The 21,702-nt window shown below is 40.9% G+C and overlaps 1 long non-coding RNA gene across 1 annotated transcript; it reads right to left on the bottom strand.

Annotated features, from left to right (window-relative positions):
- Positions 1–14,542: 14,542 nt before the first annotated feature.
- Positions 14,543–18,047, bottom strand: LOC121557179. Its single transcript, XR_005998323.2, has 4 exons — positions 18,005–18,047; positions 17,756–17,852; positions 15,883–15,939; positions 14,543–14,564 (listed from the first exon to the last, which is right to left on the bottom strand). It is a non-coding gene; the product is annotated as an uncharacterized LOC121557179 (long non-coding RNA).
- Between the last annotated feature and the right edge of the window lie 3,655 nt (positions 18,048–21,702).

Here is a 21,702-nt window from a genome sequence, read left to right as displayed (position 1 = left end):
ACAGTTTGGGGGAACAAGGTACGAGGATACCTCTTTCCAAAACATGTCCCCTGGTCACTCCCAGTACATATGATTAAAGGAGCCCAAGGCACCTTGATTACATAGATCACACAGAGGAGCGGTTGTGATTTCTATTAAATGATGTTTTCTAGGTGGAAGGTTTACCCTGTGTATGAGATTAAAATGTATCAGTTGATCATTAGGATTGTTAGATGAACCCACTAAGTTCCTGATAAACTCCACTGGTGAGCCTCTTTAGCAGCTAGTTCCATGGACACACTGATTCCAATGTCCTTTGCCAAGGTCAGATGACTTTCAGTCAACAGTCTCTTTTGTGTAGCTTCACTCCGTAGCCCACATACTAGTCTGTCTCTAATGATGTCATTTAGAACAGCATTAAACTCAGTGTTCTGGTAGTTTCTTTAATGCAGCAGCAAACATTGTTACTGATTCTCCCTCTTCCTGATGTCTCCTGTGGAACCTGAACCTTTCAGCATTAACTAGTGGTTCTGGTGAAAAATGTCCTTTAAGTATCTCCACAATATCCCCATACGTCTTATTACCTGTTCTGACTGGCTGTAGCAGGCTGCCTAGTAAATTAAATGTATTTGGCCCCATTACACTAAAACATGGAGGCACAATGTTGTCCTCATCCATGTCATTTACAAGAACAAAATATTCAAACCGTTCTGTATATGAGTTCCACTGCTCAATACTTTCATCAAACTGTCCAATGTTTCCAACAATTCCAATAATTTTTGTTTCTCAATAAGCTCCTGATTGTCACTCACTTCAGTATTGTCCTCAACCAAAGCAATATTTTCTTCAGTCACGTGATCTTCATTCACTTCACTCACTGAAGTTTCCTCCTAAGTTCGCTCATTTAGCAGTTTTAAATAAAAGCTTTGTCTTCACAGTTGAATAAATGTCCTATCCTTTAATCACTGCATATTCCTCCTTTTTAATCACGTTGTTTTCCTGCTCCGATGTCCGTCTCGAGTCCTTTTCTGCCGTCCATGACGATGTTAACTCCAGTGGTGGAAAAAGTACCCAATTGTCATACTTGAGTAAAAGTAAAGATACCTTAATAGAAAATGACTCAACTAAAAGTGAAAGTCACCCAGTAAAATATTACTTGAGTAAAAGTCTAAAAGTATTTGGTTTTAAATATACTTAAGTATCAAAAGTAAATGTAATTGCTAAAATATACTAAAGTATCAAAAGTAAAAGTACAAGTATAAATCATTTCAAATTATGTACATAAAGCAAAAAGAATGTTTTTAAAATGTACGTTCATCCAGAGATACACTCCTTTATGTAGACAGGTGTGTGCCTTTCCAAATCATGTCCAATCAATTGAATTTGAAGTTGAATAAATGTCCTTTCCTTTAATCACTGTATATTCCTCCTTTTTAATCACGTTGTTTTCCCAATCCGATGTCCGTCTCGAGTCCTTTTCTGCCGTCCATGACGATGTTAACTCCAGTGGTGGAAAAAGTACCCAATTGTCATACTTGAGTAAAAGTAAAGATATCTTAACAGAAAATGACTCAACTAAAAGTGAAAGTCCCCCAGTAAAATACTACTTGAGTAAAAGTCCAAAAGTAGTTGGTTTTAAATATACTTAAGTATCAAAAGTAAATGTAATTGCTAAAATATACTAAAGTATCAAAAGTAAAAGTACAAGTACAAATCATTTCAAATTCCTTACATAAAGCAAACCAGACGATTTTCTTGTTTTTAAAATGTACGTTCAGCCAGAGGCACACTCCAACACTCAGACAATTTACAACAAAGCATTTGTGTTTAGTGAGTCTGCCAGATCAGAGGCAGTAGGGATGTTCTCTTGATAAGTGTGTGAATTGGACCATTTTCTGTCCTGCTACATTCAAAATGTAACAAGTACTTTTGGGTGTCAGGGGAAAATGTATGGAGTAAAAAGTACATTATTTTCTTTAGGAATGTAGTGAAGTGAAAGTAAAAGTAGTCAAAAAATATGAATAGTAAAGTCAAGTACAGATACCCCAAAAAACTACTTAAGTAGTACTTTAAAGTATTTTTACTTAAGTACCTTACACCACTGGTTAACTCTCTTTCTTAGCTAGTTCGACTATGCACTTGCCTCTGCTATCAATACACTGTCTAACATTAGCCTATTCTGGACCACAGAAAATAATAGTTTTAAACAGTTGTAAAAACCCACTTCTTCCAGACAGAATAGTTCCTGTAGATTCAGACTTACTCATCGCCAATCTTTTGTTATGTCCGTTGGTTTCAGAACCACGTCTGTATAACAATTCAATAATGATGAGACAGGAGACAGGAATCAGTTCAACCATTTATCTGGAACGTTGATCATCTCAACACTTACAAACCCCCTTGATGCTCTGCACACAACCCCAATATACAACAAATACATACATAAGTAAATGGACACAAAACAAAACTAATAGAGGAATTTAAATGTTCAGTTGTAGAAAGTAGGGCCATGGGATAGGGTCAGAAAGGTCAGTATGTTTGATAACTGGTTACAGAGGTGACATAACAAGCATAAGGTCCATTATAACACAGTGAAGTAGAGGTGGGAGCTAAAAGCAGACATGGACAGTGAGACGGTGTGAGGAGGTCAGGGGTGAAACACTACATCAGGACAGGTAGAAATGGCAGGGCTGGAAATAGACACAGAGACACATTCTGATCATGGCTCAGACCTGACCTGAGACACCCAAACAGAAGATGCCATAGCAAAGTCCTGTCCAGTAGGCTATATGGGATTTCCTTTCATCAAAATCCAACACATGGAAATGTGTCCAGTGTGTGTGTGTCCAGTGTGTGTGTGTGTGTGTCCAGTGTGTCCAGTGTGTGTGAGTGTGTGTGTCCAGTGTGTGTGTGTGTGTGTGTGTGTGTGTGTGTGTGTGTGTGTGTGTGTGTGTGTGTGTGTGTGTGTGTGTGTGTGTGTGTCCAGTGTGTATGTGTGTGTGTCGTGTGTGTGTGTGTGTCCAGTGTGTATGTGTGTGGGTCCAGTGTGAGTGTGTGCGTGTGTGTGTCCGGTGTGTGTGTGTGTTTATGTGTATGTGTGTCCAGTGTGTGTGTGTGTGTGTCCAGTGTGTGTGTGTGTGTGTGTGTGTGTGTGTGTGTCCAGTGTGTGTTTGTCCAGTGTGTGTGTGTGTGTGTCCTGTGTGTGTGTGTTCAGTGTGTGTGTTTCCAGTGTGTGTGTTCCAGTGTGTGTGTGTGTCCAGTGTGTGTGTGTGTTCAGTGTGTGTGTTCCAATGTGTATGGGTGTGTGTGTCCAGTGTGTGTGTGTGTGTGTGTGTAATCCAGTGTGTGTGTATGTGTGTGTGTCCAGTGTGTGTGTGTGTGGATGCGTGTCCAGTGTGTGTGTGTGTGTCCAGTGTGTGTGTGTCCAGTGTGTGTGTGTGTGTGTCCAGTGTGTGTGTGTTCAGCGTGTGTGTCCAGTGTGTGTGTGTGTGTCCAGTTTGTGTGTGTCCAGTGTGTGTGTGTGTGTGTGTGTGTGTGTGTGTGTTCAGCGTGTGTGTGATCAGTGTGTGTGTGTCCATTGTGTTTGTGTATCCAGTGTGTGTGTCCAGTGTGTGTGTGTGTCCAGTGTGTGTGTCCAGTGTGTGTGTGTCCAGTGTGTGTGTGTGTGTGCGTCCAGTGTGTGTGTGTGTGTGTCCAGTGTGTGTGTCAGTTGTGTGTGTTCAGTGTGTATGTGTGTGTGTGTCCAGTGTGTGTGTGTCAGGTGTGTGTTCAGTGTGTATGTGTGTGTGTGTCCTGTGTGTGTGTGTGTCAGGTGTGTGTCCTGTGTGTATGTGTGTGTGTCCAGTGTGAGTGTGTGTGTGTGTGTGTCCAGTGTGTGTGTGTCCAGTGTGTGTGTGTGTTTGTGTGTGTCCAGTAAGTGTGTGTCCAGTGTGTATATGTGTGTTCCAGTGTGAGTGTGTGTGTGTGTGTGTCCAGCGTATGTGTGTGTCAGTGTGTGTGTCCAGTGTGTGTGTGTGTGTGTTGTGTGTGTCCAGTGTGTGTGTGTGTGTGTGTGTGTCCAGTGTGTGTGTGTCCTGTGTGTGTGTCCAGTGTGTGTGAGTGTGTGTGTGTGTGTGTGTGTGTCCAGTGTGTGTGTTCCTGTGTGTGTGTGTCAGTGTGTGTGTGTGTGTGTCCAGTGTGTGTGTGTGTCCTGTGTGTGTTTCCTGTGTGTGTGTGTGTGTGTGTGTCCAGTGTGTGTGAGTGTGTGTGTCCAGTGTGTGTGTGTGTGTGTCCAGTGTGTATGTTTGTCCAGTGTGTGTGTCCAGTGTGTGTGTGTCCTCTGTGTGTGTGTTTGTGTGTCCAGTGTGTGTGTTCCAGTGTGTGTGTGTGTGTGTGTCCAGAGTGTGTGTGTGTCCAGTGTCCAGTGTGTGGGTGTGTTTGTCCAGTGTGTTTGTTCAGTGTGTGTGTGTGTGTCCAGTTTGTGTGTGTGTCAGTGTGTGTGTGTGTGTGTGTGTGTGTGTCTAGTGTGTGGGTGTGTTTGTCCAGTGTGTGTGATCAATGTATGTGTGTCCTGTGTGTTTGTGTGTGTGTGGTGTGTGTGTGTGTGTGTCCAGTGTTTGTTTGTCCAGTGTGTGTGTGTGTGTGTGTGTGTTCAGTGTGTTTGTTCAGTGTGTGTGTATCAAGTGTGTTTGTGTGTCCAGTGTGTGTCAGTGTGTGTGTCCAGTGTGTGTGTGTGTTCAGTATGTGTGTGTGTGTGTGTGTCCAGTGTGTGTGTGTGAGTGTCCAGTGTGTGTGTGTGTCCAATGTGTCAGTGTGTGTGTGTGTGTCCAGTGTATGTGTGTGTGTGTGTGTGTCCAGTGTATGTGTGTGTGTACATTGTCCAGTGTGTGTCTGTCCAGTGTATGTGTGTGTGTACATTGTCCAGTGTGTGTCTGTCCAGTGTGTGTGTGTGTATCAGTGTTACCATGGTTATTATTTACAGGGACACTGAGGAGTCAACATCATCAACCCTAAACCCTGGATAGAGGGGCTCAGTGAATGTGGAGTGGAATGTGTTCAGGTGGGTCAGTGTGTCAGAGGAGACTCTGTAGAAGGACAGAGTGCTGGCTGGCCAGTCCAGATACACTCCTACTCTGTGGGAGCTGGAGGAGGGGACGTCTATGATAGTGGACTTATTATTGTGCCAGGCAGAGTAACTGTAGTCAGAGCAGAACAGACTCCAGGACTTGTCATTGTATCCAATCCCAGAGTCAATACCCCCTCCTCTCCTGCTGATTCCTTTATATGCCACTCCTATACCCGCCCAACTCCCACTCCACTCTACCTCCCAGTAACAGCGCCCAGTCAGACCCTCTCTACACAGCACCTGTCTCCAGACCTCAAATCTCTCTGGGTGATCAGGATACGAGCTGCTCCTCTCTCCTCCATGTCACCTTTCTGTTCTCCTCAGACAGAGAGAGGCGTCTGTTTACTGTGTTTGGATCCAGTGTGAGATCACAGACATCTGATGGATGAAACCAGACACAATATTAGAAATCATCATCATTCACATTAGAATGTTAACTCACTTTTCACTAATTCATTTAATGTAGATGTTTCTAGGTATCAAAAGGAGAAGTTAAAGGTAACTTGAGATTTGTTGAATGATCATATGTTATACTGTATGGTAATATAAAACACACTTATTCCTATTAATTACACACACACACACACACACACACACACACACACACACACACACACACACACACACTCCTGAACAAACACAAACACACACACACACACACACTGGACACACATACACATCCTGAACACACACACACACTGAACACACACACACACACACACACTGGACACACACACACATCCTGAATACACACAGGAACATGTCACACAGACACACACATTGTCAAAGCAACTCTTTGTAAACTTTGGTGTCCCTGATTTGTGCTTCTGTAGAACTACAGCTGATATTTAATATGACCAAGTAAGTAATGATGGTGGTCTTTGACTTTGACTTCACTTGAATTAAGACTTATTCTTAGTCATATTCTTTACAGCAGTCAACACTCACATTTTCTAAGTCCAGGTTTCATTCTGTTCTCTCCACCATGTTCCACACTGTAGCGGTAAGCAGAAGAACAGACAGTCATTGAGGGATACACCTGAACTCACACACACACACACACACACACACACACTGGACACACAGACACACACACACACACACACACACACACTGACACAGACACACACACACTGGACACACACACACACACACACACACACACACACACTGGACACACACACTTGACACTCACACACACATTCAGCATACTTTGTACAAGCGGTGGTAAGAATGTTTGCCTGTGTGTGTGTCCAGTGTGTGTGTGTGTGTGTGTGTGTGTGTCTGTCCAGTGTGTGTGTGTCTGTGTGTCCAGTGTGTGTGTTTTGTGTGTGGTGTCCAGTGTGTGTGTTTGTGTGTGTGTCCCTGTTTGTGTGTGTGTGTGTCCAGTGTGTGTGTATGTGTGTCCTCTTTGTGTGTGTCCAGTGTGTGTGTGTGTGTCCTGTTTGTGTGTCCAGTTTGTGTCCAGTGTGAGTGTTCAGTGTGTGTCCAGTGTGTGTGTTCAGTTTGTGTGTGTTTGTCAAGTGAATGTGTGTGTCCAGTGTGTGTGTGTGTGTGTCAAGTGTGTGTGTGTGTGTGCGTGTGTCCAATCTGTGTGTGTGTCCAGTGTGTGTGTGTCTGTGTGTGTGTGTGTCTGTGTGTTCAGTATGCGTGTGTGTGTGTCCAGTGTGTGTGTGTGTGTGTGTGTCCAGTGTGTGTGTTTGTGTGTGTGTGTCCTGTTTGTGTGTGAGTGTCCAGTGTGTGTGTGTGTGTGTGTGCCCTGTGAGTGTGTGTCCAGTGTGTGTGTGTGTTTGTGTGTGTTTTTCAAGTGAATGTGTGTGTCCAGTGTGTGTGTGTGTGTCCAGTGTGAGTGTGTGTGTGTGTGTGTCAAGTGTGTGTGTGTCCAGTCTGTGTGTGTGTCCAGTGTGTGTGTGTGTGTGTGTGTGCCAGTGTGTGTGTGGGTGTGTGTCCTGTGTGTGTGTGTGTCCAGTGTGTGTGTGTGTGCACGTGTACACACACCGATCACACACACACACACACACACACATACACACACACACACACACACACACACACACACTGGACCCAAGCACACAGACTGGACCTACACACACACACTGACACACACACACAGTCACACACACACACACACACAGACACACTCACACACACACTCACACACACACACACACACACAAACACACACACACACAAACACACACACACACACACACACACTGGACCACACACACAGACTGGACCTACACACACACACACTGGTCACACACACACACACACACACACACACACACACACACACACACACACACACACAGTCTTTATATAACTTAGTCCAAGTGGTGGTCAGAATGTTTGTCTTAACTAGCCTGATAACTCCAACATGTCTGATATGAACATTGACATAAACCCTCTACATACTTGAGTTTCTCCAGTCTGCAGTGTGGATCCTCCAGTCCAGCAGAGAGCAGTCTGACTCCTGAGTCTCCTGGGTGATTGTAGCTCAGGTCCAGCTCTCTCAGGTGTGAGGGGTTTGACTTCAGAGCTGAGACCAGAGAAGCACAGCCTTCCTCTGTGACTAGACAGCCTGACAGCCTGCAAAGAGTCAAATCATATTAAAACCACACTGCTATTCTTTGGTGGTGAAAATAGTGGCAGTATATATTTTCTACATATTAAGATATATCAGTGTCCTGAAACCTGCCATATCTATTCATAAATGAATGTATCATTATTAGAAATTATCATAATATTGTGTGTAGAGAGAAAAATGTATAGTACAAATATTTGAGTAGACTGACCAGAGCAGTTTAAAAAGCAGTATCAGTCAAAAGACAGACAGTGAGGTATCAGATTTAGATTGTATTGAGTATACAGTCCACACCATATCTAGTTTGACAGTGAAGCTAACATTTTAAATGTGGCTCTATACTCCAGCATTTTGGATTTGAGATCAAATGTTTCATATGAGGTGACAGTATATAATGTCACCTTTTATTTGAAGGTATTTTCATATATATCTGTTTCACTGTCCAGAAATGAAAGCACTTCATGTGTCTAGTCCCCCTATTTGAAGAAGTCAAGTATTTTGACCAATTCACTTATAGTGTATTAAAGTAGTCAAAAGTTGAGTATTTGGTCCCAAACTCGTTGGTTACATTTGCAGTTTGTTTTGGTTGTGTTTTGGGTTATGTTTTGCCCGATAGTAACTGAATGGTGGATGATGACTGGAGTAATTTTCTGTCTAAGTGAGTAGATAACATGTTTCTAAACACTACTAAATTAATCCTGATGATGCCATGATAAAGACAAATCATGAATGAATCATTAATAATAATGAGTGAGAAAGTTACAGAGGCTACAACAAAACATGCTAACCTCTCACCATTACCAATAACAGAGGGGGTATGATCCTTGTTCCTCTGTAACTTTCTCATTCATCATCATTCACCATTCATTCATGATTATTCATAATCATGGTAGCATCCACATGAATGTAGAAGTGTTCAGAAACATCTTCTATTCTTACTGACAATACAAGTGAAGTGACTCCAAAATGACAGGACATTATTCACCATTCAGTTTCTATTGGGGAAAACATCATCCAAAACACAACCAAGACAAACTGCAAATGCATTCAACAAGTTTGTAGAATCACACGACTGATGTAATCACTACAGGCAAGGAATATGGGACCAAATACTAAACTTTTGACTAAATTAATCCTAGTGTGTGTGTTTGTGTGTCCAGTGTGTGTGTGTGTACAGCGTGTGTGTGTGTGTGTGTGTCCAGTGTGTATGTGTGTGTCCAGGTTGTTTGTGTGTCCAGCGTGTGTGTGTGTCCAGTGTGTATGTGTTTGTCCAGTGTGTGTGTGTGTGTGCGTCCAGTGTGTGTGTTTTTGTGTGTACAGGTTGTGTGAGTGTCCAGTGTGTGTGTGTCAAATGTGTGTGCGTGTGTGTCCAGTGTGTGTCCAGTGTGTGTGTGTCCAGTGAGTGAGTGTGTCCAGTGTATGTGAACCAAAACAAACTGCAAATGCATTCAACAAGTTTATAGAATCACAAGCTTGATGTAATCACTGCAGGTAAGGAATATGGGACCAAATACTAAACTTATGACTACTTTAATACAATATAAGTGAATATGTCCAAATTATTACAACTTTTTCAAATGGGGAGAACTAGAAACATAAAGTGCTTTCATTTCTAAACAGTAACACAGATATGTATGAAAATATCCTCAAATAAAAGGTGACATTATATACTGTTGCCTAATATGAAACATTCTATCTCAAATGCAAAATGCTGGAGCATAGCACCAAATTTAAAACTGTAAGCTTCACTGTCCAAACACATATGATGTGGACTATGTGTGCCTGGTAAACACATGTGGATCTGGTGAACAGTTATCACTTGTTGACCAACTACAGGAATACTGACCTCAGAGTCTCCAGTTTACAGTGGGGATTCCCCAGTCCAGCAGAGAGCAGCTTCACTCCTGAATCCTTCAGGTCATTGTTACTCAGATCCAGCTCTCTCAGGTGTGAGGGGTTTGACTTCAGAGCTGAGACCAGAGAAGCACAGCCTTCCTCTGTGACTAGACAGCCTGACAGCCTGCAAAGAGTCAAATCATATTAAAACCACACTGCTATACTTTGGTGGTGAAAATAGTGGCAGTATATTTTTTCAAAATGTTCAGATACATCAGTGTCCTGAAACCTGCCATATCTATTCAAAGATTAATGTTTCATTATTAGAAATTATCATAATATTGCTTGTGGAGAGAAACATGTATGACCAATTCACTTATAGTATATTAAAGTAGTCAAAAGTTGAGTATTTGGTCCCAAACTTGTTGTTTGCATTTGCAGTTTGTTTTGGTTGTGTTTTTGGGTTATGTTTTGTCCATTTGTAACTGAATGGTGGATGATGACTGGAGTAATTTTCTGTCTAAGTGGGTAGATAACATGTTTCTAAACATTACTAAATTAATCCTGATGATGCCTTGATTAAGAATAATCATGAATAAATCATGAATAATAATGAGTGAGAAAGTTACAGAGGCTACAACAAAACATGCTAACCTCTCACCATTAACCTCAAATAAAAGGTGACATTCTGTACTGTTGCCTAATATGAAACATTCTATCTCAAATCCAAAATGCTGGAGCATAGCACCAAATGTAAAACTGTAAGCTTCACTGTCCAAACACATATGGTGTGGACTATGTGTGCCTGGTAAACACATGTGGATCTGGTGAACAGTTATCACTTGTTGACCAACTACAGGAATACTGACCTCAGAGTCTCCAGTTTACAGTGGGGATCCTCCAGTCCAGCAGAGAGCAGCTTCACTCCTGAATCCTTCAGGTCGTTGTTACTCAGATCCAGCTCTCTCAGGTGTGAGGGGTTTGACTTCAGAGCTGAGACCAGAGAAGCACAGCCTTTCTCTGTGACTCCACAGCCTGACAGCCTGACAGAGAGATCATCATGATTTCACAAACACACTGTTATTTTAACACCAGTAGTGTAGAAGGACAATGGCAGATGCATTTGGTTTATTCTCCCAAACAACATATAGATTCATCTTCCGTCTCCTAGAATTGTATGGTCATATTGTTATACTAATGTGAAAATCAATGCATTGATTCAATATGTTTCTCAATAATACATATATTTCTCTAAACTGAATATTTCTTCCTGATGATTAGTACTTAAATGTCATTTTATGTACTCACAGAGCAGCTCTGGAGGCTTTGACCACTGGCAGCAGCCTCAGAAGACCTTCCTCTGATCTGGAGTATTTCTTCAGGTCAAACACATCCAGCTCCTTTTCTGAAGTCAGCAACACAAAGACCAGAGCTGACCACTGAGCAGGTGACAGTTCTTCTTCTGAGAGACTTCCTGAGCTCAGGTAGCTTTGGATCTCCTCCACTAGAGAATGGTCATTCAGTTCATTCAGACAGTGGAACAGATTGATGCACTTCTCTGGAGAGGGATTCTTCCTGATCTTCTTCTTGATGTACTTGACTGTTTCTTCATGGCTCTGTGAGCTGCTTCTTGTCTTTGTCAGTAGATCTCGTAAGTGCTTCTGATTGGACTCCAGTGAGAGGCCCAGAAGGAAGCGGAGGAAAAGGTCCAGGTTTCCCGTCTCACTTTGTAAGGCTTTATCCACAGCACTCTTGTAGACAGTAACTTCAGTAACTTGCGGTTCGGCCATTTGATTCTCATTGTTGTTGATGAATGAGAGGAACACAAATACAGCAGCCAGAAACTCCTGAATGCTCAGATGCACGAAGCAGTACACCTTGTCCTGGTACAGCCCACATTCCTCTTTAAAGAGCTGTGTGCACAATCCTGAGTACACTGAGGCTTCATTGACATCAATGCCAGCCTCTTTCAGGTCTTCTTCATAGAAAATCAGATTGCCCTTCATAAGCTGTTGAAAAGCTAGTTTTCCCAGTGACAGAATGCTCTCTTTATTCCAGTGTGGACCTGTCTCTTCTTTCCCAAGATACTTTTCATTCTTCTGTTTGGTATGAAACTCCACAAGGTGTGAGTACATCTCAGTCAGAGTCTTGGGCATCTCTTCTCTCTTATGTTTCAGCATGTGTTCAAGGACTGTTGCAGAAATCCAACAGAAGACTGGAATGTGGCACATGATGTGGAGGCTCCTTGATGTCTTTATGTGTGAGATGATTCTGCTGGCCAGGTCCTCATCACTGAATCTCTTCCTGAAGTACTCCTCCTTCTGTGGATCATTGAACCCTCGTACCTCTGTCACCTGGTCAACACACCCTGAAGGGATCTGATTGGCTGCTGCAGGTCGGGTAGTTATCCAGAGGAGAGCAGAGGGAAGCAGATTTCCCTTGATGAGATTTGTCAGCAGAACATCCACTGAGGTTGACTTTGTGACGTCACAACATATCTTGTTATTTTGGAAGTCTAGGGGCAGTCGGCACTCATCCAGACCATCAAAGATGAACAGAACTTTGTACTTGTCGTAGTTGGAGATTCTTGATTCTTTGGTTTCGATTGAGAAGTGATTGAGAAGTTCAATCAAAGTGTGTTTTTCCTTTTTCATCAAATTCAGCTCCCGAAAAGGGAATGAAAATACAAATTGGACATCCTGATTTGCTTTTCCTTCAGCCCAGTCCAGAATGAACTTCTGCACAGAGACTGTTTTTCCAATGCCAGCGACTCCTTTGTCAGCACAGTTCTGATAAGTTTGTCTTGTCCAGTTAAGGGTTTAAAGATGCTTCACATTTGACTGCAGTCTCTGGTCTTGCTTGTTTCCTGGTTGTTGTCTCAATCTGTCTCAGCTCATGTTCATTATTGACCTCTCCTGTTCCACCCTCTGTGATGTAGAGCTCTGTGTAGATCTTATTGAGAAGTGTTGGGTTTCCTTGTTTAGCGATCCCCTCAAATACACATTGAAACTTCTTCTTTAGATTAGATTTGAGTTCACGTTGCCAAATCACAGCAGGCTCATCTGAATCAAGAAATAACAGAGAGGATTTTAAAATCACGTCTGATTTAATGCCTACAGTATTGTAAGACTGTGTTATAAAGTTTATATTGTAATCATGTATTCTCTTAACTGTTTGTATAAATGTGTAAATGTTTTCATAATGCATTACACACTGGTGTGACTGATTTATATCATTATTGGTCTTATTGATGGTATAATTAATGTTGTCTCTCTCTCTCTCTCTCTCTCTCTCTCTGTCTAAATTAATCACCACAACACATCCCTGCTGCTAGTTGATGAGGTCACTAGGTGTGTGTTAAGGCTGCTACAATATCATTGAGTTACACAGCTACTTTAGCTGTACTTTTAGCTACAGCTTTTAAATGTTTGTTATAAAACAGCATTCAACATGAGGCAGACAGCTCTTACTTTTCTCCAGTGTGTCAGCAAGCTCCTTCTGGTTCATTTTCCTCAGGACGTGCAGTGTGATCTTCAGAGCCCCCCTCTCTGGCACTGCTCTCCTGCTTCTCATCTTCAGCATCCACCACTTCCTTATCCTGCTTCTGACTCTCAAAGCCTTCTGGGAGTTCTGGACTAAGAATCCTCTTGAACATCTTCAGCTCATTCTTCACAAATGTCATAATATTCTCTTCAAGCAACTGAAATAAATAAAGTCAATAAGTTAAGCAAGAGACAAAATGCTTTCTCATTAACACATTAATGAATGATTGACAGATCAACTTTACTTGAGGTAAACAAAAACAAATGTACATAACAGGACCACATACACTGAATATGGAGGCCAGGTCTGTTTGATGACTCTGGGAAGACTGACCACTGAGAATCTCTGACTCTGATCTCTCCTGTTGGTTTCTGTGGACAAAACATGAGATTACATTTCCTCATCCAGGGAGTGCACACACACACACACACACACACACACACACACACACACACACACACACACACACACACACACAAACACACACACACACACACACACACACAGAGGTAATGTTGTGTTAGTTTAATATTGTTTCAGGACTATGAAAATGGAAAAAAGGGTTAGCCTATGGATTATGAAAACAACTAAAATAAATGGTAAAATGGGAGAGGAGAAATGACTAGAGACAGTGTTGTTTAACTCACTGACCATGACCCATGAGTTCTTCTTACCTTTGTTCAGTAGAAAAGTCTCCCTCTCTGAAGTTTATAGGACCTGTCAATAGACAGTCACTCTTCAATGAACACCAGCTGGGTACAGGGGAGGCTGGTCTCTCCTGCTTGATTGGACTTCAACACAACAGAGACAAACATTACATCTCTCATCTACTCTGAGCTCAGATGGGGAAACAAGAGTTTCATTCCAAAACGCTATATATCCATTTTCAGAAATGTTGGTCAATTAGCTTTTATTGCTTAAATAAATTATTAAACCACTACAAGGCTTTATAAAGGTGTCTAAAGTGTGTAATTTCCACTTTAAAATGTCAGACTTGATTTTCCCTGATGAAAATGTATGAACCCCCTACAGAAAAATATCCCTTAATTATAATCCACCTAAAAATACACATTTGCTATTGCTGCAGGATTATGTTCTGCTGTGAGAAACTGGATAACATTAAGATATGGCATCTGTAAATGCATTCATCTTAAGGTAGCTAGGTGAGACAACCACGTATCACAGTCAAATATACAGGATACTGAACATTACATTCCAGCTAAACAATGGTTTTAAATCACATCTCAAATCTATAATAGTTATATTGAAGGTACCTTAGTAATCATTTCTGATGAAAAATCACAAATGTGATTTTTTTTCTCCTATATAGCATTTTCTAATATAAATTCTTAAACAATATTTTCAGCTCACCTCTTAGCTTTGGTGTCATGTTCCCCAGAGAGACTCATTTTAGAGGCAGGGACCCCTTCCTCTCTCTCCCCAGAGAGACTCATTTTAGAGGCAGGGCCCCCCTCCTCTCTCTCCCCAGAGAGACTCATTTTAGACCACTGACCCCTAAACAGAGATGCAGCATGTTGGTTGTGGTTAACACAGTGACAACTCATTCTAGAATGTCCATTGTTCTCTTTTATTCATGATCAGTGAGGTTATTTAATGCAATTACTTTTTTCGAGCCCAATGACTCCTCAAAACCCGCCCACAAGGCCTGAAAACTAGGCCAAAACATAGCCCCTGATAGGCCTACATCTTATTTCAGACAGCCTCCAGTAGCCTGGGCAACATGTAGGCAAGCTGTAAACTGAACGATTTAGCAGCTTGCTTAGTTCAAATTGACAGATTAATTTATTTGACATGAACAGCAAGGCGATTTTGAGGTAGGAAGTGCTTCTGTTGCCCAGTAGCCTGCTGGAATAGGCTACTGAGAATGGGGTCGTAATTTCAATCACTGAATCAAATATTAATAATATGGATATGAACTGAATAGGTCCATGCTTGTCAACAACAGCCAGGTTATTTTTTTACCTGTAGCCTAATCTGGCTGACTGTTACCTTCAATCTAATGCATTCTAACATCTGATCAGCAATTGCAATAGAACTGTGACCATGGTGACACTTGATAACTTCCAATTGAATTAACTAAACACGGCCATTAATAATTACATAATAACACAAGGCTACAACAACAATAAACTGAAGTTAAAGGCTATTTATTACATCTGTTTGCCAGCTCCAGGTTGGCTACACAAGTGGCACAAAATGATTTGCAACGACTCCAGTCATTTCAACATATTTATAGTATAAAGCGGTAGACTACAGTAGCCTACATAGGCATACAAATTAATAGGCTACTTGATGTCCAACAGATCTATCATTCTCCACATTTAATGTCAGTTTCATTGTGGAGTTTTTCTCATAACAGAAGCAAATTAGGAAGTTCCATAACTTTCATTCAAATTTCCACTGAGAGACCCAACAACTGAGCATGTGTAAAAACCTTCGCATGATATGGTTTTCCATAAGCAAAGTCGACATTAGATTTCAGTTTAAACCACCTCCGACAGAATGTATCTAACGTGCTCTAGAGCGCCTAAAGTAGTTTTCCTGTGATTTGTCACCTTATTTCTTGATGTGCATCAGTTCTACAGCGTTAATATGTTTTATGGAAAATGGGTTGTAAAATAGGTGTCTCCTTAATGACAATCTAAATAACATGTAGGCCTACTGATTAGTTTCCACTTTGAAAACTGCTGTCTGTCAGCAACTAAACTCGAGTGGCAGTTCTACTAACTAGTACTATCTCATTCCAGGTATTCATTCTCTTACTCTGTCCATTAAAATAGATTATTGTTCAGAAATACTTAGAAATACTCACTTTATTTTTTTGTTCTCTCCATATAGTGTTTTCTGCTCTGTCGTCTCAACATGGATCCTGTACAAAAGAACACATTTACTTTCTGTTTCACTCAGCAGTCTCCACACCCTGATAATAAAGTGTTGTATTGGTATCTTCCATTAGATGGCAGTAAACACCTGCTGTAACTAGACTTTACAACAGTAAGTGTTCGGTTTCTTGGTCCTGGTGACTCCTGGGAAGTGTCTCAGAGGAGGAGTGCTGACCTAGGATCAGGTCTCCCTGTCCATGTAATCTTATTCATTATGATTGTTTTGTCTCATGTCTCTTTATATTCATATACCCTGGGGACTATGTAGCTGGATTGAAATCACCTTGTTGCATAACCTTCTTTGTTGCTCAGTGGTACTTCAATTGGCCTGACCATGCCCAATTCTTTCACACAGTAATGCTCCAGCATCCACTCAAGAGCTTATGCATCTAATGCATTCCTCAAATACTGCAGAGTTGTTAAGCAAGTCCCATCTTCATCCACATGTATTTGGTTATTTGTAAGATGAAACCTGAGGGGATCGCTGTAGTGTGTCATAAATGCATCCAAAATGGTTCTGAGGTCCTCAACAACGCTATTCTGTACCGTAGCTGGGATGCAGTGTTCTTTCCTGATTTTCAAAATCAAAAGACAGATATTGTTTTTGAGACCTTCAATTAGCTGCTCATTGTTGATCTCTGTGGCTTGAACATATTCAGCCTCTGGCAGACTCTCTACATCGCTCATGTCATCTTCAATGGGATCAGTCCCCGTCTCAAATTCATCACGAGGCCAATTCTCATCTAAGTTGGGGCTTCAAAGCTCTGTGGTTTTGGTAGATGTGTGACCGATAGGCGCTGAAACATCTATTTGTTTTCCCACACCCATTAATTCCACAGGTAATTAGAAAATGTGGTTCATGCTGGTGATAGAGGCCATTATGTGTGAGTCGTCTGGACACAGAGAAAGTATGCTCGTTGCAAAGTGGACAATTGAAGAGAGTTGGCATTCTTCAGAAAGATTGTGAACCTTGGAATGATGGGATGGAATCATGGAGATCATTGGTACTCAGCCACTTGCAGACATCATCAAGGGACCCGTCTTCCACAGCCACACTCAAATTAAAGTTGACACATAGCGCAAAAGTGAAATGTATTAGTGTTGAGGCTAAAACAAAACCTATCCCACTCTTTCCAGACAACAACCTTTCCTCCTAATTTGTATTTATGGTTGTTCCATAACGAAGCAGAGCTTGTCAGGAAAGGTGAAGATGTCTGTCTCTTATTTATCTGACGCCATATTTCTTAGTATGGGACATTATGGGATTCTGCAGTCCCACATTTAAGTGTTGACTCAGATAATATGATGCTCCAAATGGGGCATTAAGTTCTTCTTCCATGTCAACCCAAATTGGCCTATTAGAGTTCTCAATAAAGAGAGCCTATCTGGGCAGTTATAAAGGCTTCTTGCTATAATTACATGTTAGGGAGCTTTAATCCTCCCTTCTAAGTCTTTACCTGTAATCTAGCTTGGTTCATCCTGGCCCTTTTAATAGTCCAAATGAATCATTTTGTCTATGGTGTTAAGGGTGTAGGCAGGTATGGACAGTGGAAACATGCTACTGATGTAATTCCGTTTAGGAGCTTTAACCATCTTCATAACATGTGGCCTACCCCACAATGAGATTTGTAGCTTGTCCCAGTTCTTCAACTGGAGTTGAATTTTGTTCAAACACTGTATTGATTGATTGATTGCAAATATATTCATTCACCATTCAGTTAGTATTGGAAAAGACTAAAGGAATTACACAGAACACACTATAATCACACTTCAAATACATCCAAATACTTTATAGAGGCTAACCTGTTAGTAGATCCATAGTGCTTTAAACATTGTCTTGCTTTGGTCTGAAATACAGAGGACAGAACAGGCTGCCTCAATACACCAACCTGAACGACATCTATTAGACAAAAACACAACATAAACAACATTAGTATTCAATATCAAATGCATCTAACTAATCTGATCTGTTTTATGTATTCTTCTTTTTGTCAAGTCGAACATAATCTACATTGGGTCATCTGTGTGTGTGTGTGTGTGTGTCTGTCTTACCTGTTCGTGGTGGTTGATACATTTCTCTATCAGAGCTCACAGCTCCCAAACTCTCCACCACTTAACTGGACAGGGGCAGGATTAGCCAGGTACTAAAGGGAGGAGGATGGAAGGAGATGGTGAGAAAGTATATCATGGGTTTAAATGACTACAATTTCTCAATATTGAGTCTAGCTAGCTAAAGTTAGCTAACGTTACAGTAACTTTAACTAGCTAGCTACTGTAGCTAACGTTAGCTAAAACGTACCAACATTTATACAACAATTACCAGCTAACATTACAGGCTATGTAGCTTGGCTAGCTAATGAAAAACCAAGAGTACATTACATGATGTATTGTTTTTAAGTTATTTGATAGTAGTTTGATGAATTATTATCTTAGCTAGCGAATAGCTAAGGTATCACTCACCTTTCACGTCAATCCGATGCAAGTCATCTCTTATTGGTCGCGTCTCTCCAACCATCCGCGCGCTTCCCGCTTCCAGTTGTCTTTTGACCAACGGTCTCAATTTGAATTCTGCGCTCGCGCGCCCTTTACTCACGAGGGCGCTGCTGGTTCCAAAACGAACCCCTCTTTTGAAAAGGCTTCTTCAAAGAACCCCTGAAGTCTACAACGGTTCAACAACGAGCTGATGGCAGAGTATAGGCTTGGAAATTCATCTTAAGGTATATTTTTTAACCTTATATTATCCTAAAGGATCCTACAGGAAGCTTTTCTTTTAAGAGTGTAGTTCACGTTTACTCATTTATCTGCAAAACCATGCCTTCCGAGTTGTAAAGGGGTGGCCAGCCACATAATACAGATAAGCTACTACAATTAAGGCATAAGACATAAGTATATATCATTTGAAAATGCAGACAAAATTGGCTTGAACTTGTCGTGTAATAACAATTTTGAAAAACACTAAAAAGGTATTCTCCCAAGGTCAATACTTCAAAAAATAATGAATCATAAAATGTTTGTCCTCTGTAGTTAAGTGTCTTTCTTTAAATGCTCGTTGTCCAATCAAATCACGCAATCTACAGATGGTGCGTCAACCAAAGAAAACTTTATTGATTGGCACATTTTCTGTTTAGAGATACTGAGAAATAACAACCAGGAAAGATAAATCATAAAAATATATGTTTATTTACATATTACAATAATTGTATAGCCTAGGTTTCATTTACAAACAGACATATTCACTACATTTGTTAAATTATTCACTTAATTACTTATATTATTTTCAGTAAACTCTTATTCTATAACATTTATTGTTTTAACATTCACACTGCTAGTTTTACACATTATATTTGTATATATATATACACACTACCTTCATTTATATAAATATAATATATAATGATCAATATATAACCATATAATATATATATATATATATATATATATATATATATATGTATATATATATATATATATATATATATATATATATATATATATATATATATATATATATATATATATATATATATATAGCATTTACTATATAGACACACACACACACAGCTAAGGTGAAGAAGGTGAGCTTGGCTGTTACACCAGCTAAGGAGAAGAAGGTGAGATTGTCTGTTACACCAGCTAAGGTGAAGAAGGTGAGATTGGCTTGAACACCAGCTAAGGTGAAGAAGGTGAGATTGGCTGGTACACCAGCTAAGGAGAAGAAGGTGAGATTGTCTGTTACACCAGCTAAGGTGAAGAAGGTGAGATTGGCTTGAACACCAGCTAAGGTGAAGAAGGTGAGATTGGCTGTTACACCAGCTAAGGTGAAGAAGGTGACATTGGCTTGAACACCAGCTAAGGAGAAGAAGGTGAGATTGGCTGTTACACCAGCTAAGGAGAAGAAGGTGAGATTGGCTGTTACACCAGCTAAGGAGAAGAAGGTGAGATTGGCTATTACACCAGCTAAGGTGAAGAAGGTGAGATTGTCTGGAAGACCAACAAAGTCCCCTGTCCCCGAGGTGAAGAGGACACATTTACATTTACATTTTAGTCATTTAGCAGACGCTCTTATCCAGAGCGACTTACAGGAGCAATTAGGGTTAAGTGCCTTGCTCAAGGGCACATTTACGTCATTTAGCAGACGCTCTTATCCAGAGCGACTACAAATTGGTGCATTCACCCTATAGCCAGTGGGATAACCACTTTACAATTCAGTTGATATGCCATACCATACATCTACAATGTAGGATCATAGGTTTGTGTGATTTCTATGTACTTTCAGAGAAAGGAGTTAGTGCAGGAAAAAGATGGTCCCTTGTCCCAACCGGTGGAGACAGATGTCTTTCAGACCTTTTCCTGGAGTGAGACTCTGGCGTGGGCAGAGGAGAAGGCACCTTTGATGACCACCTGTTAGAGGGCAACCCTTCCCCAGGCCAGAAACCTCAAAGTAGACCTCATCAAAGGTAGAGAAATCACCACAATGTGAGGATTAACCCAATATCATGTTCACACTAGATGTCAAATATCAATCATTTCACAATTGACATGTTGTATATAGTTGTACCGTTTCTACAAGTTAGTAAATTAGTAAAGTAAGTACAACTCTGACATGTAAGCCTTGTCCGAGACAAAAGACAAAACTAAGAGAAGAAACCTTCTAATGTCTCCTCTTTTCAGAGACGACTTTCAACGTAAGAAGCAGGACCTCCTTGACAGAGGGACATGGATGGTGCTGTCAATGGCCTTGTTCACCAGCAGGCAAAATAAAATGAAGTTTGTACCAACATGCCTGGAGATGGAGCTGTGGAGGGAGGATGCTGTGAGAAGATATTCTTCACTCTGAACTCCATGGCCATCTGCCTATGTTCTGATGCCACTAGAGGACATGTTAACAGGTTGAGGGTCGGCAATGATACCCAGATCATGAAGTGGAAGAAACAGGCTGAGGTAAGTGTGAGTCTTAAACATATGTAAACACAATTTGATTCATTGATTCATTGATTCAACACAACAATTTCATAATTCTATTATTTCATTGAATTTCTCATCTCAGTCAGGATGCTCTCGAATAGGCTTTGTCGTGCCCTCTCCACATCTTATACTTTTCTCATATTTTGTGTGTTCTTTCTTCCATATGGGAATGAATGCTGACAAATAAATGCTCATATTATTTTATTGATGAAGTATTCCACTAAATGAAAGAAGATAGAAATGAACTTTTGACCAATGCTAGCTGATAATATTTACTCTTCCATATGCGTTGTGTTCTTACATCTTCTTCAGTATGAGGTCTGGGATGTACACCATGTGATTTTCTTTGCCATATGCCTTTTTCAACAGCTTTTCTCTTTCTTTCTCCCTCTGTTTCTTTTCGTTATAGTTCCTTGCCACCTCGTCCAGGTGGGCTTTCACCCTCTCCTTATTCTTCCTCACTTCTTCCTTACTCTCTGCTTTTCTAGCTCTGAGCAGTTCTTTTACTTTGTTCTTCTCCAACAAGTCTCTTTCTTTCCTCTCCTTTTTCTCCTGCTTTGCCCTGACTCTCTGGGCGCGTTTAGTTTCCATCTGAAAGAGAAAGTCCATACATGTTGGTCAGTGATCTGAAATATTATTATTACTCCTTCTCTAGCATGCAGTCAACTTAATCTGTTGAATCTGATAGTATAACCATTAGGAGGTGACTTATGACCTCCCTGAACTGTGACTGGTTAAATGGAGTACTGTACCTGTGCCTGCTCTTGCTCTCTGAACCTCAGGAC

The sequence above is a fragment of the Coregonus clupeaformis genome, unplaced genomic scaffold, assembly GCF_020615455.1.
Source record: "Coregonus clupeaformis isolate EN_2021a unplaced genomic scaffold, ASM2061545v1 scaf0338, whole genome shotgun sequence".
Classification (NCBI taxonomy): Eukaryota; Metazoa; Chordata; class Actinopteri; order Salmoniformes; family Salmonidae; genus Coregonus; species Coregonus clupeaformis.
The sequence above is the reverse complement of the archived record's forward strand: the minus strand, read 5'-3'. Positions and strand labels throughout refer to the sequence as shown.